Source organism: Theropithecus gelada, chromosome 17 (genome assembly GCF_003255815.1).
Source record: "Theropithecus gelada isolate Dixy chromosome 17, Tgel_1.0, whole genome shotgun sequence".
NCBI lineage: Eukaryota > Metazoa > Chordata > Mammalia > Primates > Cercopithecidae > Theropithecus > Theropithecus gelada.
In genome coordinates, this window is record NC_037685.1 from 34703056 (window position 1) to 34730332 (window position 27277).

General features: G+C 42.0%; 1 protein-coding gene and 1 long non-coding RNA gene across 3 annotated transcripts in view; one reads left to right on the plus strand and one right to left on the minus strand.

Moving 5' to 3' along the window:
* The window catches only part of CLDN10 (claudin 10), a 138078-nt gene that overhangs the window by 52706 nt on the left and 58095 nt on the right, over positions 1-27277 (plus strand). The gene's annotated exons all lie outside the window — the stretch shown is intronic.
* LOC112610831 overlaps positions 1-27277 on the minus strand; it is a 51839-nt gene that overhangs the window by 10850 nt on the left and 13712 nt on the right. The window contains exon 3 of the long non-coding RNA XR_003116495.1: positions 6098-6166. This is a non-coding gene — a long non-coding RNA (uncharacterized LOC112610831). The remainder of the gene's footprint in view (positions 1-6097; positions 6167-27277) is intronic.

Below are 27277 nucleotides of genomic sequence, written 5' to 3' on the forward strand. Positions count from 1 at the left end.
GCTGTTGGTGTATAGAAGAGCTACTTATTTATGTATATTAATCTTGTATCCGGAAACTTTGCTGAATTCTTTTATCAGTTCTAGGAGCTTTCTGGAGGTGTCTTTAGCGTTTCAAGGTAAACTATCATATTGTCAGCAAACAGTGACAGTTTGGCTTCCTCATTACCAATCTGGATGCCCTTTATTTCTTTCTCTTGTCTAAGTGGCCTGACTAGGACTTCCAGTACTATGTTGAAGAGGAGTGGTGAGAGTGGGCATCCTTGTCTTGTTCCTGTTCTCAGAGGGAATGCTTTCAACTTTTACCCATTCAGTATTATGTTGGCTGTGAGTTAGTTTTGATGGCTTTTATTACATTAAGGTATGTCTCCTGTATGCTGATTTTGCTGAGAGTTTTAATCATAAAGCGATGCTGGATTTTGTCAAATGCTTTTTCTGCATCTATTGAGATGATCATGTGATTTTTTGTTTTTAATTCTGTTTATGTGGTACATCACATTTATTGACTTGTGTGTGTTAAACCATTCCTGCATCCCTGGTATGAAACCCACTTGATCACGGTGGATTATCTTTTTGATATGTTGTTGGATTCGGTTAGCTAGTATTTTGTTAAGGATTTTAGCATCTATATTCAGCAAGAATACCAGTCTGTAGTTTTCTTTTTTGGTTGTGTCCTTTCTTGGTTTTGGTATTAGGGTGAAGCTGGCTTCATAGAATGAATTAGGGAGGGTTCCTTCTTTATCTTGTGGATAGTGTCAAAAGGTTTGGTACCAATTCTTCTTTGAATGTCTGATAGAATTCTGCTGTGAATCCATCTGGACCTGGACTTTTTTTTGTTGGTAATTTTTAAATTACTATTTCAATCTCACTGCTTGTTATTGGTCTGTTCAGGGTATCTAATTCTTCCTGATTTAAACCAGGAGGGTTGTATTTTTCTAGGAATTTATCCATCTCTTCTAGATTTTCTAGTTTATGTGAGTAAAGGTGTTCATAGTAGCCCTGAATGGTCTTTTGTATTTCAATAGTGTTGGTTGTAATATCTCCTGTTTTGTTTTCTAGTGAGGTTATGTGGATTTTCTGCCTTCTTTTCTTTGTTAATCTTGCTAATGGTCTATCAATTTTATTTATCTCTTCAAAGAACCAACTTTTTGTTTCATTTATCTTTTGTATTTTGTTTGTTTCAATTTTATGTATTTCTGCTCTGATCTTGGTTATTTCCTTTCTTCTGCTAGATTTGGATTTGGTTTGTTTTTCTTTCTCTAATTCCTTGAGCTCCGGGCTGGTAGTGGGTGTTGTCTGCACAGAGTCCTGTGATGTGAAATGTCTATGGGTCTCTCAGCCATGGATACCAGTACCTGTGCCAGTGGAGGTGGAGGAGGGTGCAATGGACTCCACAAGGGTCCTTAACTTTGGTGGTTTAATGCTCTATTTTTGTGCTGGTTGGCCTCCTGCCAGGAGGTGGCACTTTCTGGAAAGCAGTAGTGTGGAAAGGGACTGGTGGTGGGTGGGGCCCTAGAACTCCCAAGATTAAATGCCCTTTTGTCTTTCAGTACCGGGGTGGGTAGGGAAGGACCATAGGGTGGGGGCGGGGCTAGGTGTGTCTGAGCTCAGACTCCTTGGGCAGGTCTTGCTTCAGCTGCTGTGGGGGATGAGGGTGGGATTCCCAGGTCACTGGAGTTGCCTACCTAGGAGGATTATGGCTGCCTCTGCTGAGTCATGCAGGTTATCAGGGAAGTTGGGGAAAACCAGCAGTCACAGGCCTCACCCAGCTCCAACACAAACAGAAGGGCCAGCCTCAATCCCACCATGCCTACCCCAACAGCCTCAAGTCCGTTTCCGGGTGGAGGGTGAGATGGGCTTGAAAACTTGCCCAAGGCTTTTCGCCTCCCAGCTGTGAAAGAAAAGGGCTTCATTTCTTCCCCCTGCATGTGAAGTCTGCACGCCAGATTCATGCTCTCCCCCAGGTTCTGGCCAGGAGGCTTCTTGCCCCTTTCAAATTGTTATAAAGTTCAGATAGAGAATGCCTTCTCCCTGTGGAGTTTTACCCCCTGCTCCTCTGGCCACCCTCCTGCTGGATCCCTGTGGTGTCAGGCCGGAATGGGCTGCTTGGGGACCCAGCGAGCTCCCAGGGCCTTTCTGCTGCTTCCTCTACTCTTGTATTTTGCTCGGCTCAGCTCTCTAACTTGACTCCGCTTGAGGTAAAGTCGGAAACTTCTCCCGAAAACAGACCTTCAGCTTCCCCAGTGGAGGTGTGTGTTCGGAAGAAGAGGGTCTCCCTTTCCCGCTTCTGCAGTTGGGGCACTCACAGTAGTTGGGGTGTCTCCTGGGTCCTGCAGGAGCAGTCCGCTTCCTTCTGCGGGTCTGCGGCTCCTCTCAGGATTGCTGCTTTGTTCTTGCAGTTGATCTGGAGGGTTACTTCTCCAGCTGAGGGTAAGGGTCAGTGGACCCTGCAGCTCTGCAGTTCCACCTCTGCCGCCCCTGCCTCTACCACGGAGCCAGTGACCTCAGGTACCCTCCCTGCCCCACCCACCCAGACGGGTGCCCCTTCCTCACCGGCCCGGGTGCACCCACCTGGCCCTAATTTTTTTTTATTGTGCTAAAAAATACATGTCATAATTTCCCATTTTAATCATGTTTAAGTGTACAGTTCAGTGGTATTAAAGACATCTGCATTGTTGTGCAACCATCACCACCATCCATCTCCAGAAAAGAGTTCTTACAAAACTAAAACTCTGGACCCATTAGATGGTAACTCCCCACTTCCCCTCCCCCAGTCTCTGGTAATCATCATTCTACTTTTTTCTCTGTGAATTTGACTACTCTAGATACCCTATATATTTGCCTACTCCCACTTTTTTTTTTTTTTTTTGAGACAGAGTCTCACTCTGTCACCTAGGCTGGAGTGCAGTGGCACAATCTTAGCTCCACTGCAACCTCCACCTCCCAGGTTCAAGCAATTCTCCTGTCTCAGTCTCCTGAGTAGCTGGAATTACAGGCACATGTCACCATGCCCAGCTAATTTTTGTATTTTTAGTAGAGATAGGGTTTCACCACGTTGGCCAGGCTGGTCTCAAACTTCTGGCCTCAAGTGATCAGCCTGCCTCAGCCTCCCAAAGTGCTGGGACTACACGTGTGAGCCACTGTGCCCGACCATATTTGTCCTTTTGTGTCTGGCTTATTTCACTTAGCACATTTTCAAGGTTCATCCACGTTGTGCATGTATCAAAATTGCTAATACTATTTTAAAGCAAGTTACACATATCACTTGCGCTCATTCAGAAATATCTTACTAGGTGTCTCTAAAAGATAAAGACTTTAGGTTAGGTTTTAACATAACCACAATACCAATGTCACACCTAAAAATAAACAGTAATTCCTTACTACCATCAAATACCCTTCCAGTGTTCAAATTTTGAATTGCCTCATAAAAGATAGATTCTCCACTGTTCTTGAGTACAGAATTCCTGTTTAATTTGTCCTAACAACCCTCCTCTCCCCATAGCAGCTGTCTTGTACACAGAAGATGCTGTCATACTACATTTCACCAATAGATGGCACAAATAATCATGACATTTGCTAAATCCAATTGACATTTACACAAGAGGAAACATCACTTGGCAGAAAGTCGGCAATTATAGGTAAATATACAAACACAGAAAGTGAAAATAGCCTGTTTGCTCTGTGTAACATGCATAAAACCTGAATACATCCCAATTCTAAGGGATAATTATTGGTATCAGACAAACTTTCTATTTGTTTTAAGGAGAACATGGAAAACATATTTGTTGGTGTTGACGTTTATCTCTACCATGTCAACATTTTTGGTATTAAATAATTGAGGCCACTTATGTTTATTTATTCTTCCGCTTAATAAAAGAAAAAGCAAATAGAATCTACTTGTACAATTGATTGCTGTGTAAATGCCCATTACAAATGTATTGTCTAAATTGTATTAACTGTACTAACAGTTGCTTTCCCAAACTTCCTCTAGCATGTCCTGAAGAACAGAGAATCATAGGATGGTAGATATGGATAGGGTCTTTAAGACCATCTGGTCTGGCCCCATCATCTGACAGATGAACGGACATGAAACCTCATCATAAGATCACACGACAACTTGATGGCTTTTTGTGTAATTTGCTATCTTTCTGTCAGCAATCTCACCTTCTCCCCTCCACCCCACCCTAAAAAACTAACTGCTTGGTGAGCCAAGATTGCGCCACCGCACTCCAGCCTGAGCGATAGAGCAAGACTCCATATCAAAAAAACAAAAAACAAAAAAACAAAAAACTGTTTGGTAAAATTAATATTTCATTTTAAGGATGCAAAACCCAAATTGTGCAATTAATCCTCCCTTTCTTGTCCTTTCAATATATATATATTTATTTATTTATTTAATTTTTTCTTTCTTTTTTTTTTTTTTTTTGAGATGGAGTTTTCTCTGTTGCCTAGACTGGAGTGCAATGGCACAATCTCAGCTCACTGCAACCTCCACCTCCTGAGTTCAAGCGATTCTTCTGCCTCAACCTCCTGAGTAGCTGGGACTACAGGCACACGCCACCACCTCTGGCTAGTTTTTGTATTTTTTTGTAGTGACGGGGTTTCATCATGTTGGCCAGGCTGGTCTCGAACTCCTGACCTCAAGTGATCCGTCCGTCTTGGCTTCCCAAAGTGCTGGGATTACAGGCGTGAGCCACCGTGCCCGTCCCCTTTGAATATATTTAGCAAACATTTATTGGGTATTACCAGGGCTAAGCAAGATCTTGTTCCCTTGGTCAAGTAAGCCTTTTATTTGAGTTCATATCTTGTAATTTCCTAGAAAGAAATGAAGCTGACTTTAGGAAATCAGCCTGTAAGGAATTTCTAATGGGAAGTAAATATGACACTTTCCAGCCCAGATGACATAATAATTCTGTGAGTCATTTTTTATCCTATTCTCCTATATTCAAATTAACACTTAATATTGGACTGTTCTTTCTGTTCTTAAAATCAGCTCCTCCAACCAGGACAGGCCCTAAACTCTGCCTTGAAAGTAAGTTCTCACCAGATTTATCCCAAGAAGAACTTCCTTTTATCTTCCCCAGATGTTCCGGAATATCTGGGCTCTTTTCCCTGCAATGGCACTTCCCACCTGTTGGATGCGGCCCCCTGCCCTTTCTCAGGCTCTGTCTGCATTCTTCTCTCCTCTTTTCAACTACCAAACCCTTGCCTGTACCACTTTATGGCTTCATTGGGCAGTTCATCCCACCTGGAAAATAAGCACACATTCATGTCTGAGGCATATGCTTCACTTCCAGTAGTACCTTCCCAGTGTGTTCTTTGAGATATTCATAAGTGGGAAGATGTTCCATAGTCAAAAAGTTTGAGAAGCAATTGTTTAAACAAATTTAAATAGCTTCCTTTATTGCAGGACTTTTCAGAGTCTTTGATTTCAATAGGCATCATTGGTCCTTTAAGATAGGAAGATAGTACTATATGGGACATTTTCAAAATTGATTTGATTAAAAAGCACTACCCCTTGTCTTACTGTGCTCAGGCTGCGATTACAAAATACCATAGACTAGGTGGCTCAAACAACAGACATTTACTTCTCATGGCTCTGGAGGCTGGGAAGTCCACAGTCAAGGGCCAGCAGATTGAGTTACTGGAGAGGGCCCTCCTCCTGGCCTGCAGATGGCTACCATCTCACTGTGTGCTTATGTTCTGGAGGGTGACCCAGCTCTTGTCTCTTCCTCTTCTTATAAGGGCACTAATCCCACCACAGGGGCCCCACCCTCATGACCTCAGGTAAACCTAATTATTTCCTGAAGACTCCACCTCTAAATGCCATCACATTGGGGGTTACAGCTTCAACATATCTGAGTGGTACCCAAGCCTCCTGTACATGACACTCCTTTTGTTTTCCTCATTGCACCATCTGCTACTGGGTTCTGTGGAATGCACCTAGGGACACACAAACTCCAGTGCAGGCTCTGGGTCTGAAAACAGACAACCTGAACTCATTCCTAGTTCCACCAGTCCCTGGCTGTGGGACTTGGGTAAATTTCTCAATCTCCCCAGGCCTGTTTTCCAGCTGGAAAACGAGGATAATAGTACCTACCTCACAGAGTTGTTGTAAAGATGAAATGCTTCTATACAGGGCAATACGGGGCCACACACAAAGGAAGCACTAAAAAAAAAAAAAAGTCAGCTATAATCATGAAATGTTAGTATCAATAATTAACTATAATTAAACAATCTATTGTATTGGTTATTAATAAACATATTAATAGTGAATAATACTTATTATCTGGCAATATTTAATTTCTATTGAGGCTGAATATTGAATTCTATGAAAGGATCATGGTCAAGCCTCTATTTTAGGCTCTTAGAGGGCAATGTAGCATTGGAAGAAAATCACAAGAGAAGCCATGGCAAGCGTGAGCCAGGAATCAGAAACAGTGTGGCTGGGCTTAAGGGAGAAAGGGCCACTGAGCTCAGTGCCAGGACTCTGTGCCAACCGTCACAGCCCTGACAGGAAGCAGAGTTGTGATTCTGCAAAGGACAGACCAGCCGCACAAGGAGGGAGGCAGGCCTGCCTGTCCCCCCGGCTTTGTGCAGATAGATTTGAACTCGTGGTAGTGTCATCTTTGAATGTGCATTGCAATTTCACATCCATATCTACCTCACCAAATAATCCTAGAATAGTGAACTTCAACACAAATGTCCCCTGCAATTTCAGGGGCTTAAGGGGTCCCTTTATGTAACAGGCAAAGGATTAGGGCCAGCTGGGAAATCCAAGTGTTTAAAACCTGTTCAGCACTTTTGCAGCCAAACAGTAAGTTGCCAAACATTTTTCTCTCAAAAGAAAACAGGCCACTGAATACTAGAAAGGAGAATTCCGGAAAAAATAAAATCAAAGAAGAGAAGAGAAGGGACATCTTGGGAAAAATAAAATGATGTTGAATTTAAAGGTTTAAGACATTGAGATGATGAACTTAAATGAACATTTTTCTTTAAAATAAAAATACAACAAAAAGAGAAACAATCCAAGATGATTTTAAAAAGCAAACCAAGGGAAAATGTTTATAGTCTATTAATTTCTAGATGTAATAAAATTAAAACACAGATTCTTGGCTAACAGATCCTAGGAGCTTTCAGAGTTACGTATCAGGCTTTTCCTGAGAGGCAATCTGAAGGTCAATGTGTGACCTGAGGAAGGCACCTCCTTGAGCTCCCCAGCAGCCCTCATCTCCCAGCATGACTATCCTGCCTTCTCACTACTGTTTCATTGAATCCTCCTGGGATCCACAACGCAAAACTCTAGATCCTCATTCCTTTAGATCATCCTCCGGCAGCATCACAGTAGGAAACATTCCAAAGAGAATTTCAGTTTCCATTGCAACTACATACACAGTATGTGTATGGGCAAAATATTCTATGGGCAATATACTCTTTTTCTTTTTCCTTTTTTTGAGACAGGGATTGCTCTGTTGCCCAGGCTGGAGTACAGTGGTGCCATCACAGCTCAGTACAGCCTCGACCTCCTGGGCTCAAGTAATCCTCCCACCTCAGCCTCCCGAGTAGCTGGGACTACAGGCACGTGCCACCACACCTGGCTGATTTTTGTATTTTTAGTAGAGATGGGGTTTCGCCATGTTGACCAGGCTGGTCTCAAACTCCTGGCCTCAAGTGATCCACCCATCTCAGCCTCTGAAAATGCTGGGATTACAAGCATGAGCCATCATGCCCGGCCTATTCTTCTCCTTTATAATTTTTAAATTGTGATAAAATTAAAATATGCACAACATAAACTTTACCACGTTGACCACCTTTGAGTGTATAGCTCAATAGTGTTAAGTACGTTTACACTGTTGCACAAGCAATTTCCAGAACTTTTTTATCTTGCAAAACTGAAACTCTCAATCCATTAAAGAACTCATTTCTGCCTCTGCCACTCCCGGGCAACCATCGTTCTATTTTCTGTCTCTATGAATTTGATGACTCTTGATACCTCATATAAGTGGAATCATACAGATATTGTCCTTTTGTGACTGGCTTTTCACTTGGCATGATGTCTTCAAGTTTCATCCATGTTGTAGCATGAGTCAGAACTTCCTTGCTTTTTAAGGCTAAGTAACATTCTATTGTATGGATAGACCACATCTTGTTTATCCATTAATCTGTCCATGCCAGGAATAAGTTTTAAAAAGTCCACGAAAATGCATGGAGTTGTGTTTAAAAGGGTTTTATAAATCATGATTGGCAGCAATTATTCAACACCCTTCTCTGATTAGCCAGCATTGAAAATAGACAGGACTGGCCAGGCGCGGTGGCTTACGTCTGTAATCCTAGCAATTTGAAAGGCTGAGGCAGGTGAATCACCTGAGGTCAGGAGTTCTAGACTACCCTGGCCAACCTGGTGAAACCCCGTCTCTACTAAAAATACAAAAACTAGCTGGGCGTGGTGGCAAGCACCTGTAATTGCAGCTACTTGGGAGGCTGAAGCCGGAGAATCACTTGAACCTGGGAGGCAGAGGTTGCAGTGAGCCGAGATCATGCCACTGCACGCCAGCCTGGTTGACAAGAGTGAAACTCCATCTCAAAAAAAAGAAAAGAAAATAGACAGGACTAAGTGATTTGGATCTGCATGCTGACAGGCAGATAGACAGGCGCTGGGGTAGACCTAGTGATCTGGCCCTGACCAGCCCTGTTGCCAGTGGAGGTGGAGGGTTCCCAGGAAGGCCTGAGAGTCTGGGAGGGAAACTGCCTAAGGGGGCAATCAATGGAATCAGCAGCGGGAGCCCCAACACTGACTCAGGCACTGACAAAGCAAGCCTGACACGTTGGGAAGGGATTTAGCACTAGAAAAAAGTTCCTTTATATCAAGGGTGTCCGATCTTTTGGCTTCTCTGGTCCACATTGGAAGAATTGTCTTGGGCCACACAGAAAATACACTAACACTAATGATAACTGATGAGCACAAAGAAAAAAAAAATCGCAAGAAAATTTCATAATGTTTTAAGAAAGTTTACGAATTTGTGTTGAGCCTCATTCAAAGCCGTTCTTGGCCCACAGGCAGCCCGTAGGCCAAGGGCTGGACAAGCTTGCTCTATACTAAATGTTCCCACCCACCTACCATTCATGTAGTCCACAAATACTTACTGACTGCCTGCCACGTGCCAGGCACTGTTCTAAAATTTGATAATATATCCTTAAATAAAGCCCAAAAGCTCCCCATTCTCCTAGAGTCTACATTCAATAGAATGTAACATCTAACAGATAATGTAGACACTAAACAGATAAATAAGGCTGAGAGATGTGAGGTCAGTAAAACAGCATCATGCAAGTGAGTGAGGCGGGGTCTGCATAAGAATGGGAAGTTAGAGAAAGCATCTCTGTGAAGTACCTATGTGGCCCGAGACCTCAATGGCTCAAAGGGGTTAGTCACCATGCCATGATCCAGGAAGGAGAGTGCGTCTGGCAGAGGGAATAGCAAATGCCAAGAGTGAACCTCAAATGGGAGCCAACTTGCTACATTTGAGGCCAGTGTTGGAGTAGAGTAAGGGTGGAGTGGGAGGATGGGAGAGGCCAGTTTATGCACAGCTTGTAACTGAGTACAGAAGGATGTTTCAGGAATGTGTGGAGGAAGGTAAGGGAGGAGGTCTCTGACACGTGGAGGAAGGATGCACAGAAAGCAGCACTGCTTGCTGAGGAACAAGAAGCAATTGCTGTGAGTGAGGTCTGGCATGAGTGATGATCAGTGAATGACAAAGCTGGAGAGGTGGGTTGGGGCAAGCCTTTGAGGCACCAATAAGAAGCTAAGGAAGGGATTTAAACTTTATCCAGCTAACCACCAGAAACCATTAAAGGTTTTTAATTAGAGAAGTGACCTCATTTTCGTTTTAAAAATAAACTTGTTGCTGGGATGGATTTGAATGGAAGAGTGACACCATTCTCCTGGGAAACCAAGAAAATTGAACTGAGCAAAAGGAGTAGAAGAAGCAGAGAAGACATGGCATGTAAGGGATACCATTGAGGGCAGATTATTTTGGTCTTTAAAAATATATTTTTTTAAATTCTTAGTTTTTCTTTCTTTCTTTTCTTTCTTTTTTTATTTTTTCTTTACAGAGTCTCACTCTGTCACCCAGGCTGGAGTGTAGTGGCATGATCTCAGCCACTGCAACCTCCATCTCCTGGGTTCAAACGATTGTCCTGCCTCAGCCTCCCAAGTACCTGGGATTACAGGTACATGCCACCACGCCTGGCTAATTTTTGTATTTTTAGTGGAGACAGGGGTTCACCATGTGGGTCAGGCTGGTCTCAAACTTCTGACCTCAACTGATCCACCCGCCTTGGCCTCCCGAAGTGCTGGGATTACAGGTGTGAGCCACCACATCCAGCCCATTTTTTTGTTTTTAGAGATAGGGATCTCACTGTTTCAGGATGGACTGCAGTGGTGCAATCGTAGCTCACTGCAGCTTTGACCTCCTGGGTGCAAGTGACCTTTCTGCCTCAGCCTCTAGCTGGGACTAGAGGTGTGTGCCACCATGCCCAACTTTTCTTGGTCTTATTGTAAACTGACCTTTTTATCATGAAATGACTCTCATCATTTTTAGTAATTCTTCTTGTCTTGATGTCTTCATTGTCTGAAGTCAATACAGCTACTCCAGCCTTCTTGTGATTAGTGTTTGCATGGATATCTTTTTCCATATTTCTACTTTTAACTTGTCTGTTTCTTTATATTGAAAGTGCATTTTTTATAAACAGCATATAATTGGGTCTTGCCTATTTTTATCTTTTTAAAAAATCTAGTTTAATAATCTCTGCCTTTATTTGAAATGTTTGGTGGTCCATTTACATTTTATGTAATCACTGATATGGTTGGGTTCAAGTCTGCATCCTGCTGGTGAGGGGTTTCTATTTGTTCCAGCTGCTTTTCGCTCTTCTTTTCTATCTTCTCTGTTAATTGAATAATTGTTAATATTTCATTCTATCTCCTTTATTGATCTTTTAGCTATACTTCTTGGCATTTTAAAATAGTTGTTCTAGGGATTACAATGTATACCCTTAACTTATCAGGGTCTACTTTGAATTCATATAATCTAATATAAGGATTTTACAATAGTTGTGTTTCATTTATAACCACCACCACTGTCCCCCTCAACCCAATCCTTTAAGCTATAGTATTTTACTTCTGCACATGTTAAAAAGGATAGATTCACTTGGAAACTTGTTAGATTTTAAAGGTGAGAAAAAAGAAGTTTAGCTCAACTCCCAGGTTCCTGACTTGGGCATATAGTCTACAGTTCATCTAGAAAAGAAATCACCTGTCTGGGAGTGCAAATGAGATCATAATTGCAGTAATACCTCAAAGCTTGATTTTTTTGTCTTCCCACCTGCTTAATTACAGGAAGTCTGGCTTTACTTGTGATTTCCCACCTCTCAAATGTCTGGGAAGCCCTAGGGAGTGGCTGTACAAAACTGTGAATCAGCCTAGTCACTCCTTCTCTAGAAAGTTTTCCCCGCTTCAACTGTTGCCAGCAGGTTTATGGTGAGGAGCAGCTTGGGAGCATGTTTTTTGTTGTTGTTGTGTTGTGTTTTGTTTTGTTTGTTTTTTGAGGCAGAGTCTCACTCTGTCAGCCAAGCTAGAGTGCAGTAGCAGTTGCCCGCCACCACACCCAGTTAATTCTTGTATGTTTTAGTAGCAATGGGGTTTCACCATGTTGGCCAGGCTGGTCTTGAACGCCTGACCTCAAGAGATCCGCCTGCCTTGGCCTCCCAAAGTGCTGGGACTACAGGCATGAGCCACTTTGCCCAACCGGGAGCATGTTTTAAGTGAGAGGGATGTGCAGTCTCTCGATGCATTATGCTTACTCAGTAAAAGAGGTCTTCAGCAAAGATGTCCTGTTTCTGGAGCATCTATCTCTTCTGATGGACATATTTGTACGAATGAATGAAAGGGATGGGAGTAAAACTCAAAGTCTTAACAGGTTCCCAGTGCCCACCCAAGCATACCATCCTCTAACTGTTGGTTCGCTCTATCTTGTGGGAGGGTTAAATTTGCTCAAATGCTTCCTGTGTAGGGTGAAGAGAAATGGATTCACAGATGGAGTCTGTCTTGGGCCTATATTTTGGATATTTGCCCATTGGAGATATTTAATATATAGATAAATATTTTGATCTCAAGACAGAAGCCCGAGGTGAATATGTAGATTTTCATAGAGATGATAATATTAATAAAAGCTACAAGAGTGAATGTGTTTACCAAAGGAGAAAATGTAAAGAAAAAAACATTAGAGGGTCAAATGCTAAACCATGGAAAGTGGCTAATATTGAGGGTTAAGAAGTATTGAAAAAAATACAGGTACAATATTCAAAAGAATGCATTTTTGAATAAAACCAAAGGGAAGGATGTTGTATCAAGGGCTGTCCATAGGTTCCTCAAAAAATTAAAAATAGAACTACCATATGATCTAGAAATTCCACTTCTGGTTAAATACTCAAAAGAATGGAAAGCAAGGTCTCAAAGAGATATTTGTACACCCATGTTTATAGCAGCACTGTTTACAAAACCTGAAACATGGAAGAAACCCGAGTGTCCATGGATGGATGAATGGATAAGCAAAATGTGGTATATACTTACGATGGAATATTATTCAGCCTTATAAAGGATGGAAGTTCTGACTCAAGCTACAACATACATGAATCTTAAGGGCATTATGCTAAATGAAATAAACCAATCACAAAAAAAAATGCTGTATAATTCTACTAATATAAGGCACTTAGTCAAAATTATAGTGACACAAAGTAAAATGGTGGTTGCTAGGGGAAAGAGGGAGGCAGAAATGGTGGGCTGTTGTTAACGGTACAGAGTTTCAGTTTTGCAAGTTGAAAAGAGTTCTGGAGACTGGTTGCACAACAATGTGAATATACTTAACACTACTGAACTGTACACTTAAAAATTGTTAAAATAGTAAATTTTATGTTACATGTATTTTATCAGAACTTTAAATATTGACATAAAAATGAGTAGTCATGGGTACTACATGGAATTACAGGAAAATGCACACCTTAAGATATTTCTTGGATTTGGACATTGAAAAGAGTTTGAAGTACAGATTGTCAATAAAGCCAGCCAAGCAAGCAAATATCATTACTGAAGAAGTATGACAATTAAATCAGAAAGAGGACTACAGTGAGGTGAATAGTGTAAGTTATGGAAGATGATATATGGGCATATTTATGGACAGGAAAACAGGAATATTCTCTTCTGTCTGCCTACATTTTTTACTTCTGCAAGAAACATTACGTCCTCTGCAAGAAACAATCACATTTACTAAAATATGAGATGACATTTACATATTCTTATTTATTTATTTATTTTGAGATAGAATCTCACTCTGTCGCCCAGGCTGGAGTGCAGTGACCCGATCTCAGCTCACTGCAACCTCTGCCTCCCGGGTTCAAGTGATTCTCCTGCCTCAGCCTCCTGAGTAGCTGGGATTACAGGCGCATGCCACCATGCCCAGCTAATTTTCGTATTTTTAGTAGAGATGGGGTTTCACTATGTTGGTCAGACTGGTCTAGAACTCCTGACCTCAGGTGATCTGCCTGCCTTGGCCTCCCAAAGTGCTGGGATTACAGGCATGAGCCACCACACCCAGCAATTTTTAAATATTTTTAAAAATTTTTATTTTTCCTTTCTATAGGGATAAGATCTCACTATGTTGCCCAGGATGGTCTCAAACTCCTGAGCTCAAGTGAGCCTCCCACCTCAGCCTCCCAAAGTGCTGGGATTATGGCTTGAGCCATCACACTGGCCAGTTTTGCATATTTTTTAAAAGCATCCATTTTGGTTATCTGCATAAAATCACTGTTGATTATTACATTGAAAATTCTCACTAATTTGAAGAAGTAGAAGGAGACGTCAGATTAAAGGTGGTGACATTTACTTTGAGTTTTAACCCTACTCTTCCCCCAACTCAAGAACATTTATCTGTTGAAGGTAGAAGAAAATTAGGATAATAGCCAAAATTCACAAATGGATCAAAGGAATATTTTTTGCCAGTAGAGAAACTTGGGTATTTTCAAAGGCAAACACATGTTTCTGTATTCACTCTTAATTTCCATGAAAAGGTGTGTTCCTTGGGATAATTCTAACACTATGTTGAGACTGCAAACCCATGTGATAGGATGGTATCGGGTTCTGAGGGTCCACAGGGAGAAAACAAGGAATTTCCTAACTAAAAATATAAAATCAGATCTTCTGGTTCTCTCTCTGGAAATTTAGCAGAACCCACTCATTTTTAAAGGCAGGTATTGTTGTAGCCCCATTGTTTTCCCATTGCTCAAATGCAGAGAGCCACATTCCAGGGATGTCTTACAATGGGCATGCGGGGACTTAAGGTTGTTGGCTGACTCACTTTCTTTAGTGCGCAGCTGTGAGCTCTTATTCATATAAGTACTATGGTCTTTGGAAGTTGATTTTGGTTTCAGCCCAGGCCAAGTACCTTTGTGGCTCATCTGAAGGATATTTTTGGCTCCAGGGTGGTTGTTGGCAGACAGTGATGCAAATACAACTCAAAGCTCTCACCGCTGTCGGATCACTGCCATAACAGGTAAAATGAACTAAGGAGACAGTGGGCAAAGCAGATGTTTACAAAGTGAGGACTAATGCTCGAATAAACATAAAATAGACACATTTGTAATTTGGCTTGTGCCAAGACCCTTTCCCTTCTTTCTTTTTCTTTTTTGAGATGGAGTCTTGCTCTGTCGTCCAGGCTGGAGTGCAATGGTGCAATCTCGGCTCACCGCAACCTCTGCCTCTCAGGTTCAAGTGATTCTCTTGCCTCAGCCTCCTGAGTAGCTGGGATTACAGGTGCCTGCCACCATGCCCAGCTAATTTTTGTATTTTTAGTAGAGATGGGGTTTCACCATGTTGGCCAGGCTGATGTCGAACTCCTGACCTCGTGATCTGCCCGCCTCGGCCTCCCAAAGTGCTGGGATTACAGGCGTGAGCCACCGTGCCCGGCCGGACCTATGCACTTTAACAGGAAATTGGCTGGGGGTCAGGTCTGACATCGAGGAAAATTGAGCAGAATGAGATCACCCCTGAGGTTCCTTAATTCAGAGGCGAGTGGCAGCAGTACCTGCAGGTGGTGCCAGAATTCATTAAAGAATTGTTTTGGATCTGCTCCAATGAACAGAGAAACAAATGACTGGTGACATAGCAAAGCAACAATAATTTTAGCTTCATAAAGATGTTAGGTGTCGGACCAAATGTAAGCAGACTTTTAACATCTTAAGTCAGCACTCATATAGTAAGAGCACTAAGCAACTCTGCTTTTCCCGACGATTCCAGTCCCTTCTGGACTCATCTCTTTCCCATGAATTCGTGGGTGACTCACTCGCTCTTCTTGATGGTCATTGGTGGTTTCCTGCCACCATTGGCTCTGTCTCTACCTCCGACTCCTTACTTGTTTCTTCTGGCCCACTCCCAGAGATCTCCTTTCTCTTCCTCTCACAAGCTGCCACCATAGCTCCCTGACTGTAAAATGCACAGCTTCTAGATGTGCTGGTGGGTAGGATGGGCATGGGGGACTGATTTGTAGCATTCGTCGTTTTCTGTGGTGTAAATACTCACACCTTGGCTGATTCTAAACTACCAAAACTACCAACGTGTTGTCATTTACTTCCCCAAAATGGCAACGGGAAAGCTCTCTTGAGCTTTTGCAAGCAGGTTCCAGTACACCACGGCTTCTGAGCCTGAGTTGAGTCACATTTAATGTGGTGGTGTTCCTTCCCCTTCCCCAGAGGGAAACCCTGGGATGATATGGAGAGTCTGGCTTCTAGTGAAGAACATTTGACGAGGGAGAAAATCTAGACATTTCTGCCTTTGAGTTTTGCTTAGGCCAATCTTACACTTCTCCCTCTTTCCACATGGTCACCATCTTCCCACCTAAAGAGCACTCACCTCCTTTGAGAAGCCTGTGCTTGTCCTGACCCCTCTGAGCACACTTTAATGTTTATGAATTCATTCCTTCCTTTGACAGTTCCAGAAGATCTTTGTATTTTGCACAAGGACTCTGGTTCTTTGTGCTAGCGTCAAATTAGAGACTGTTTGTTTTCTGTTTTCCCAGGTTAATGGTAAATGTTTCAAGGGTAAAGATCTTATCTTTACATAGAATTGATTTTTGAACATTTATTTATTAAGCCTTTGCTCATTTGTCTTACCATAATCTTTTCTATATCCTCGTTTGAATTGTTTTTATGACTTAAGTGTGTGTGTGTGTGTATATTTTATATATATATAATTATATAAAATATGTATATTCTCTTTTATACACTGTGAAAACTATTCTTGTAAGCACATAAAATGTCTTTTCACAATAAAGATATCTTTTAATATTGATAATTCATAAATTATATTGCTAGGAAATTAAGTGAAAATTTGTTGGAGTAAGTCTCCAATGAACCAGTAAATCTCCAATAAACAAGTTGGAAACTTACTCCATTACTGACTACCTTGCTTTGTGAGACAAGTTATTCAGGCCTCAGTCCTCCAAGTATAAACCAAAGGTACTAAGAAAGTTTTCAGGGTGTTGGAAACACTCTGTCAGCCAAAAAAATGTAAAGCACCTGAAGTCTAATAGAAAAGTACTCTATGAATATGACGTATTTGTCAGGCATAAGAATTTTCTAGAAAATAAAATATTTCATGACAGGGATCATTTTTTAAAGCTCAAGAATTATTGGAACATCTACAGAATTAGGATTTGACAACCAGTTTTTCAAGAACTTGGTCCAATTTTTTCATACATCTGAAAGTCAGTCAGCTGTAAGAACTCAAAATAGCAAGAAGTAAAGTGAGATACTGTAAACACAGATTAGTATCATTTTATCCAAGCCATTGTGGGATTTTCTTTAGGTGAAAAAGCAAAACCTATGATAGAATGGCAGAGAACAAAAAAAAAGGAAAAAGAAAAAAAATCCTAAATCCTTGTTCTGTTAATAAACAAATATAGGTTTGGAAGTCCTAAAACAGGGAGGACTTCCAAACCTATGTTTGTTTATTAACAGAACAAGTGTTGAGAACTTGAGTGATGTGAAGGAAACTGGTTTCACACAAAAGTGTTTCTTTGTGAAAGAGTTTTCTGCAGTAGGCAGAGGTGAGAGAAAGAAGAGGGGAGGAAGCTTCTCCTTTGGTGTTTCAGACCCAGGCCAATGATACAAGTAGAAAAAGTCATCTTAGACAAAGATTATCTCTCCTTTTTTTTTCCTGTTTTGTATTTTGTTTGTTTGTTTTCTGTTTGTATGTCTGTTTTTGATGTTAATATGAGCAATGTGTTTGACCAACAAGGCTAGGACCAATGATATAACTAGGAAAAGTCATCTTAGATAAAGATTCCCTCTCCTTTTTTGTTGTTTTTTGTTTGTTTTAGGTTTGTGTATCTGTTTTCGATGTAAATGTGGGCAATGTGTTTGGCCAACAAGTCTAGGAAGGGAGAGATGGGAGAATAGGGGGATAGCGAGGGTTTTAACTTCTCTTGAGGGAGATGATTTCACCCAAGGACTGTATCTTAGTTTGTGCCACACAGGATGATATCCTCGGAATTTCCCAGGGGCCTAGAGCAGTATCAGCTGCAGCCCTGTGCCACGTCCCCCAGTCACCTGGTACTGTCTCCTCTCTGCCACCTCCACCATGCTGGCCGTGCTTTCAAGCAGGCTAGAGCACTGCACTTGTGTGTCTGGGCTTAGGGCCCTATAGGCTTCCTTAGGAAAATAGACTGAACCTGATTGCAGAAACATCAGCTTTTCACCCACAGAAAGTGCCAGGCATTTTGATTTTTGTTTTCACCAATACCTGGTATACAGTAAGAGTTTTATTTTATCTTTATTTATTTATTTATTTGGAGACAGGGTCTCACTCTGTTGCCCAGGCTGGAGTCCAGTGGCACAATCTTGACTCACTGCAGCCTCAACCTCCTGGGCACAAGTGATTCTCCCACCTCAGCCTCCTGAGGACCTGGGACCACAGGAGCATGCCACCACGCCCAGCTAATTTTTAAGTTTTTTGTAGAGCACAGAATCTCACTATATTGCTGCCCAGGTGGTCTTGAACTCCTGGTCTTAAGCAATCCTCCCATTCTGCCTCCCAAAGTGCTAGGATTACAGGCATGAGCCACCATGCCCAGTCCAATAAATGTTTTATTAGCTTGAATTGGGAACTTTCCTACCATCGTAGAACGACCCTTAGGATCCATAGTCAAGAGCATTATTTATTACTTATTATTTACATACCCCTCTGGCAGGCGCTGTGCTGGGCAGGAGGCACTGTGATGAAGAAGAAATTTTACAGTTTAGGTAACAAGGGACAGAATGTGTTCTATGCTGAAAATAAACTTGTTTTCCAATTAACATGACGACTAAAAATCATTTCACTACAGGGTTTCAAACTATAAATTCCTTCCACGTCATATTGTATGACACCCTTCTAACAAACCCTTCCAGCCCTTTCTTCTTTCACGCCCTTCTTACTCAACATCCTCTCTCCCTCTTGGCTTCTGGGTGTTAAAAGCAGTAAAATAGAGCTTTTTCCCTGAAATAAAAAATTATTTTTTTAAAACTTAGGAAAACTAAGAAAATGAAAATGCTGTAAAAGGGAAGACTCATGTGTACAGAATGAGCTCTTATCATTCATTCATAAATACATATTGGATATATACTACATTGACAAGCATTGGACTAGGGTTGAGATAGACCTTTTTTCATGGAATTTACATGGTAATCTCTGTCAATAAGCTTTAGAGATAAACACAAAAACAAGTGTAGAAACAAGTATATAATCTGACAGCTTTTCATGGGTGCCTTAAAGGAAATAAGCAGTGCTGCGTGATAGAGAATCATGCAGTGAAGAGCTGGAGCCAGCTTGCATCAGCTCTCAAGAACTGACTGTTATGCTTCAGAACTCTTCCAGCCTATTACCAGGCATGGTGGCTCATGCCTATAATCCCAGCAATTTAGGAGGCCAAGGCAGAAGGATAGCTTAAGCTCAGGAATTCGAGACCTGCCTGAGCAACACAGAGAAACCTCATCTTTACAAAAAATCAAAAAATTGGCCCGGCATGGTGGTGCATGCCTGTAATCCCAGCTACTTTTGGAGGCTGAGGCAGGAGGATGGCTTGAGCCCAGGAGGTGGAGGTTACAATGATCTGTGATGACACCACTGCACTCCAACCTGGGTGACAGAGCGAGACCCTGTCTCAAAAAAGAAAAAAAAAGAAAGAAAAAATCTTCCAGCCTATTGACTTCAGACTGATAGCTAGAAATTAGCTGTGGTAGGAGAATTTACACCACAGAAATAAGCAAGCACTAACAATCAGGGATTCCTCCACCTACTCCACCCACCCCACCTGTGAAAGCCAGTTGCTAAATGTTTACCAGCACACAACCAATAATGGGGAGGTAGAGGAATTGCGCTATGTTTTATGTAGAGGGTGGGTGACACCCTGTCTGTGGAGAGAGTATTTAAACAGACCCCAAGGTTTGAGAAGACAGGAGTAAAAGCATTTCAGACCAAAGGATCCCTGAGTGCAAAGGCATTAAGGCAGGTAGCCTCAAGGGTCTTCTAGCACTTGTCAGCAGGTGAGAGTAGCTGGTGATGGGGATGAAAGCCAGATGAGGCCTGGATCAGGGAACATGGGGCTTTGTAGGTCAAGGTCATGCATTTAGGTGTTAAGAGAAATGGAAAGCCCTTTAAGGGGTTGAAGCAGGTAAGGGTGTGTGTGACATGATTTGCTTCATAAGTTAAGAAGCTCACTCTGGTTACCGAGTAGGAGATGAATTTTAAGGTGACAAGGGCAAGCATGGAAGCCATTGCAGTATCTCAGTTGTGAGATGATGTACCACAGACTTGCATGGAGATGGCGCTGAAGATGGTAAAGAGGAGACAGATTTGAGATATACTATGGAAGGTGAACTTGCAGGAGACTTGGCTGCAACTTGCAATCATTATGAGATGAGGTCTTGCTACGTTGACCAACCTGGAGTACAGTGACTATTCACAGACATGATCATAGCGTACTATAGCCTTGAACTCCTGGGGTCAAGCAATCCTCCTATCTTAGCTTCCCGAGGAGCTGGGACTGGAGGCACTCACCCACTGCACCTGGCTAATTACTTTTTGTTTTGTTTTTTTGAGACAGAGTCTCATTCTCTCACCCATGCTGGAGTGCAGTGGTACGATCTCAGCTCACTGCAACCTGTACCTCCTGGGTTCAAGCGATTCTCATGCCTCAGGCTCCTGATCAACTGAAATTACAGGTGTGCACCACCATGCCCGGCTAATTTTTTGTATTTTTAGTAGAGACGGGGTTTTGCCATGTTGGCCAGGCTGGTCTTGAACTCTTGACGCCAAATGATCTGCCTGCGTTGGCCTTAATTACTATTACTTTTAAGACAGAAAGATGTTACACTCAAGAACAGAACGGACTGTCTTTTGTGGCATGAATGTGAGTCTTTCCTACAGGTCCTTCTCCACTGTGTGAAGTGAGGCTCTGAGTCAGGGGCCCTAACCAAGAGAAACTGTGGTCACTGAAAAGTCTTGGATTCATCTCAGAGCTCACCTTCTCTCTGTCCCATCACACAGCTAGCTACCTCTTGATTAGATCCTTGGGGGAGGTGGCTGACATAGTTCCAGCTTGGTTTGCTTGATGATGGCTTATAGAACATGAGCCCAGAAGAAGGACCTGACTGGCTTGGGAACAGAGAGTTTCTTTCTACTGCTCTGCTGACTTTCTGCCTACTTGGCTCCAAACTGACAGGCAGGTGGATCACGTGAGGTCAGCAGTCTGAGACCAGCCTGGCCAACATGATGAAACCCCATCTCTACTAAAATTACAAAAATGAGCCGGGTGTGATGGAGGGCGCCTGTAATCCCAGCTACTTGGGAGGCTGAGGCAGGAGAATTGATTGAACCCAGGAGGCGGAGGTTGCAGTGAGTTGAGATTACACCACTGCACTCCAGCCTGGGTGACAGAGCAAGACTCTGTCTCCAAGAAAAAAAGAAAAACAAAAGATCTCCTTTATAATTTCAAAATTATATGTGCTAAAATATTTAAATAAATAATTGCTATGAATACAAATGCATATCAATGAAATAGTAGGAAAGAACTCCAGCTTCACAGTAATAGAATATTTCTCATCTGTATTGAGAGTCCAGTAGCCTAGATGTTTATATAGTATCATGACATTACATCCTACACCTTCAGGCAGATTAACCAGTATTATAAAATATAAGAAACAGCATTTAAGTCCAACTCTTTGAGAATTTTGAAGCTCAGAGCTTCAGGCAGAATGGATCCACAGAGACCAAGCAGCAGATTAAGGTTTGTATTGACTGCAGGATTTGGATTCAGACTAAAAGACAACTTCAAATAAATAGCTGTGTTTTGAGAGCACATTGCTTTGTGAATGCTTTCAAGCTTTTTCTGTTTTAACTTCCTCTGAAATCCAAGAGGATAATGTTTTTACCAAAAATATTTACCAGGAAATGGGAAATTTAAATGATCCCCAAAGAAAACCAGCTTTTAAAAACCCTTAAAGCCCTATTATTAGGCAAACAAAGATTATACAGAGATCCTGCTCCTGCTGCCAGTCTCAAGGACTTCTTCAGGGCAGCAGTGAAACCTGTCAGGCAGCTATGGAAAAGGCTTTGGATCTCTGTGTGTGCACAGAAGGGCATGGAGGGGAATCTCATCTTCTTAAGATCTTCATCCTTAATATAAGTTTCTGAATTATTTGCTCTATAAACCAAAACTTTAATCAGAATTTATGTGGGAGGGGATAGTGTCTCCTACAGCCAGACATACGAGATGATCTGATAACCATGGGCAATATTTACCCATACAGACCATTGTGATGAAGCCATTCTCTAAGTTAATAGATTATCTCCTTCCTTCCTTCCTTCCTTCCTTCCTTCCTTCCTTCCTTCCTTCCTTCCTTCCTTCCTTCCTTCCTTCCTTCCCTCCTTCCTTCCTTCCTCCCTCCCTCCCTCCGTCCCTTCCTCCCTCCCTCCTTCCCTCCCTTCCTTCCTTCCTCTCTTCCTTCCTTCCTTTCTTCCTCTCTCCCTCCCTCCCTCCCTTCCTCCCTCCTTTTCTCCCTTTTTTCTTTCTCTCTCCCTTTCTCATTCTCTTTCCTACCCTGTCCTCCTCTCTCCCTCCCTCTCTTCCTTTCTCTCCCTTTTTCTCCCTTCCTCCCTTCTTTCCATCTCTTTCTGTTTTTTCATTCTTAATTTTTTCTCTTTCCTAACTTCCTTCCCTCTCTCCTTCCTTCTTTCTTCCTGACTTCCATGGCCATTTACTGAGCCCTTGCTTAGGTGCTGGCCATACAGACAAATGAGTCACAGCCATTGCCCTTGGGGAGCTCTTCCTACAGACAAAAAATGGGAGTGTGTTGGGGTAGACACTCACCAAATCTAGGGATCCGGTGGTGGGAGAAGGGTGCAATCCAGGAAGGAAAGTTGATGTTTGAATTGAATATTAAAAGCTAAACAAGCTGGGCACGGTGGCTCATGCCTGTAACTCTAGTACTTTGGGAGGCCAAGGCAGGTGGATCATCTGAGCCCTGAGTTTGAGACCAGCCTGGTCAACATAGTGAAACCCCATCTTTACCAAAGATACAAAAATTAGCCATGTGTGATGGGTGCCTGTAATCCCAGCTTGGGAGGCTGAAGCAGAAGAATTGCTTGAACCCAGGAGGCAGAGGTTGCAGTGAGATGAGATCACATCACTGCACTCCAGCCTGTGCGATAGAGCGAGACTCCATCTCAAAAAAAAAAAAAGCTAAACAGAAAATTGTCAGTGAGACAAGAAGAGAATGATTGGTCTAGGCAGAGGCTAAAATATGTCCTATTTTTTTCTGGTTGAATTATAAATAGGAATGATATTAATAGCTGTGCTTATCTCTTCCAGGAAGAGAATGGCCATTAGAATCTTTAGCTTGAGCATTTAGATAATATGAACACATCAAATATCAAAAACAGCATTTTTAAGGCTTTCCTTACTTTCTGTTTCCAAAAAGGTTTTTAAAGCAACTTATAAAAATATAAGTAATATAAAAGGAAACATTAATAAATGATGACAGAAATATAAAAAGAAAATCATATTAAGAAAATGAAATAAAGCTTACTGACTGCATGTCATAGGTCATTCACAGTTAAGGGAGGTGGCGAGCAGATATGGCTCAAGCCTCCTTCACACCATGTGGAACAGAGTCATGGTATCCATAAAATAAAATCTGGCCACAATTTCTCCCACAGATATTCCAAAATGGACTGTAGTGGAGTCTGCTGTTTTGCTGCCCAGTGTCCATCTACTCTACACTGATTACAAAACACTTTTGCTCTGAAGTCATCCTCTCCCCACCCACAATCTCTGTTTGTAGTGTGGATTTAGCTCCACTCCCACACCAAGGGTTGAGTATGTGACTCAGACAGGACCATTCAAGGCATTGCATTCCCCTGGTCCACAGAGGTTGGTTCAGAGATGTGCATGTGAGAGAACCAGAGCTAATCAGACCACTTGGACCTCTGTAAAAGAGATTCTGAACTTGCACAGGGGAGAACCTGGAGAACCTGAATCCTAGAGCTGCTGCTGCTATTTAGAGACCTCAAGAGCAAGGCTTACCTGAGAATGGGGTGAAGACAAAGAGAGAAGGAGTGAGGACATCTAAATCCCACTGCTATCATTTGAGCATGGATCAGGTAGTCCTTGAAACTTACCCAGACTTTTCAATTCCATGAGCCAACCACTTCTGATTTTGCTTTCACCAGTTGGTGTTGGGTTTTTTTGGTCCTTCACTCATATAATGACATTGTGTGATGGAGCAGAAAATACTCTCAATGAGATCATTACAGTAGACACAAAAGCAAGTGTTGTAGAATTCTCTTGTGCCATCCCTCAAAGCAGGTCAGTTGCGATTGTAAAATGCCAAAGCAGGGTAAAGTCAATTCCAAAGGGAACTAAGACAATGTAGTCCCAGATGATGAAGCTGTCTTGAGTCAAGGATATAGATACACTTCATATTCTTCAGAAAATTCTCAATGATGACTGTATCTTGACATCACACTATATAACATGCAGGGAGAATTTTCTGACAAGACTCTGAAGCGTAGATACTCTGTGTTACCAATTGAGAGACTGAGGTTAGGCACAGTGGCTCATGTCTGTAATCCCAGCACTTTGGAAGGCCAAGGCAGGTGGATCACCTGAGGTCAGGAGTTTGAGACCAGCCTGGCCAATATGGTGAAACCCCATCTACTAAAAATGCAAAAATTAGCCAAGCATGGTGGTGGGATAATCCCAGCTGCTCAGGAGGCTAGGCAGGAGAATCACTTGAACCCAGGAGGCAGAGGTTGCAGTGAGCTGAGATCACACCATTCCACTCCGGCCTGGGCAACAAGAGCAAAACTCTGCCTCAAAAAAAAAAAAAAAAAAAGGAAATTGAGCATATGAGGATATGTTTGATAATTAAGGAATAGTTCATTTTAAAAGTTAGGACATATTCCTAAAGCCAGCCTTTCAGGGTTCAAATTCTTTTTCTTCCATTTTATAGTGATTAAGAAGTCTGGAGCAAGCAACTTAACATTTCTTGGCTTTGATTTTTTCACCTGAAAAATGGTGATAATAACATTACCTGCCACAGCGTTGTGAGGATAGAATGAGCAAACGCGTGTAAAGTGATTAGAAGCATGCCTAGCACATAGTTACTACTCAATGTTTAGTCGCCATTCTTTTTTATTATCATGTCCTCACAGAGAATCTTTATAGGCAGGGCCAAGATGTTACTCAAACAGTTTTGGGTCCACTTCAAGAAACCTGGAAAAATTGATGATCTAAGTCGCAAAGTTCTGTTATAGATCATATCCACAATTATTTACATGAGAACATTTGCAAAACCTGGATTTACCAATTGCAATCATTAAGAAAAAAAATCTATACATAAAAATGTCTAATTTTAGGCTGGGTGTGGTGGTTCATGCCTGTAATCCCAGCACTTTGGGAGGCGGAGGAAGGTGGATTGCTTGAGGTCAGGAGTTTGAGACGAGCCTGGCCAACATGGTGAAACCCCATCTCTACTAAAAATACAAAAAAGTTTTTTTTTTTTGGGGGGGGCATGGTGGTGGTGCATGCCTGTAATTCCAGCTATTCAGGAGGCTGAAACACAAAAATTGCTTGAACCCGGGAAATGGAGGTTGCAGTGAGCCAAAATTGCACCACTTCTCTCCAGCCTGAGTGACAGAGTGAGACTGTCTCAAAAAAAAAAAAAGAAGTCTAATTTTAGAAAGCTCAACTTCCTGATGACTGCTCTAAGACAGAGTGGCTGCAACATGGACCCTAGGTAACTCAATGATGTGATCAGAGCTATAGAATATTGGCTGATAATTATTTTGGTCACAAAATTATTTTGGTTTAGAGTGTGATCTTGTGTCATCTTTCTGACTATAATTAAATAACTGAATCAATTGTTGAGGCCTCTATGAGTACGTGACAGGCATCGGTAGAGCCATGTGACCTTGAGTAAATTGCTTAATCTCTCTGCACCTCAGTGTCCTGTAGGAGAGCTGTCCTGGGGTATCAAAGAGCACAACGCACATCAGGTCCTTAGTGTAGTGTCAGGCACATCATACAAGTTCATTAGAGCTTAGTGTATTAGTTCAGAATTGAATTTACTTGCAGATATAGAAAACACAGGTAACAGTGGCTTAAATATCCGGGATTTTTCTGTCACCAAACAAGAAGTATGAAGGTTGGTGACCCTGAGCTGGTCCGGAGACCTAAAGAAGCAGATGGATGCAAGGTCTCTGTGACTCTCCGGGCCTTTCTTTCATGTCTGGTCAAAAGGGCTGCTGCCACCATTGCATCCATGCTTCCTGCTTTAGGCAGGAACATATAAATCTGAGGTCTGTTCGTTTTAAAAGAAAATTGGACAGAATTGATATGGAAGTGTTTGCTACAGTTAGCTAGAAGTTACATGGCAGTTGATCAACCTAGATCTTCATAGTAGCCCTGGAGGTAGGAATGGGAGGTACTCTTTCTATTTTACAGATGTGGAAACTGAGGCCAGAGAGGTGAAGAAATTTTCACAGTACCATACAAGTAGTCAGTAAGTGGCAGACACAAATTTGTAACTTAGTCCTTGTTCAAGCTGTTAGTTTCTAACTCTTAACAGTGCACCAAGCTGCCACGGGGCAAGTCTTTGTTGGAGGCTCAAGGATGAGTTTTAAGACAACAAATAAAAAGGTTAATGGAAGTCAATATCACTAAATCTAAATGTAAATAATGTGCTCTAACATACTAGGAGCATCTCTGGGCCTAGATAAAGAGGAAAGCGAGAGGAAAGTTTAACAACATAAGAAGTAAATGAGATTCAGACATGAAAATCATCCATGGAAATCATCTATGAAAAGTGTATGAAAATCCAAAGTGCAAAGAAGGAGTTGCTCATACAATCACAATTTTCTGTTTTTCTTTACAATGTTTAGGTAATATAGTGTGTGTGTGTGTGTGTGTGTGCATTCGCCCATGCGCACGTGTGCTTGTGTTTGTGTTCGCTCAGATGAACATGTGTATGCACGTACTCTAGTGATTGCATTCACATGCATGATAATAGACCCCACCATATTAACCCCAACCCTAAACCTAATCAGAACTAATACCAGATTAATCTTTCTGGGTTATTAATAAAGCCTCTCAGTCTACGTAGATTGATTTTGTGCAAAATTTCCATATTAAAATATGTTTCTTTTTCATGTATGTATACATTTGATATGATTTAAGACATTATGCATAGAGATCTCAAATATTTATTTTAAAATTTATTTCTAGTTATTCACTATTTTTAGATGGAAAAAAGTTCCCGTTTATTTATTTATTTATTTAGAGATGGAGTTTCACTCTTGTTGCCCAGGCTGGAGTGCAATGGCGCAATCTTGGCACACTGCAACCTCTGCCTCCTGGGTTCAAGTGATCCTCCTGCCTCAGCCTCCCAAGTAGCTGGGATTACAGGCGCCTGCTTCCACGCCCTGCTAATTTTGTATTTTTAGTAGAGATGAGATTTCACCATGTTGGTCAGACTGGTCTCAAACTCCTGACCTCAGGTGATCCACCTACCTCGGCCTCCCAAAGTGCTGGGATTACCAGTGTGAGCTACAGCGCCCGGCCAAGTTCATGTTTTAAATTGTTTGGATGTGGCCGGGCGTGGTGGCTCACACCTGTAACCCCAGCACATTGATAGGCTG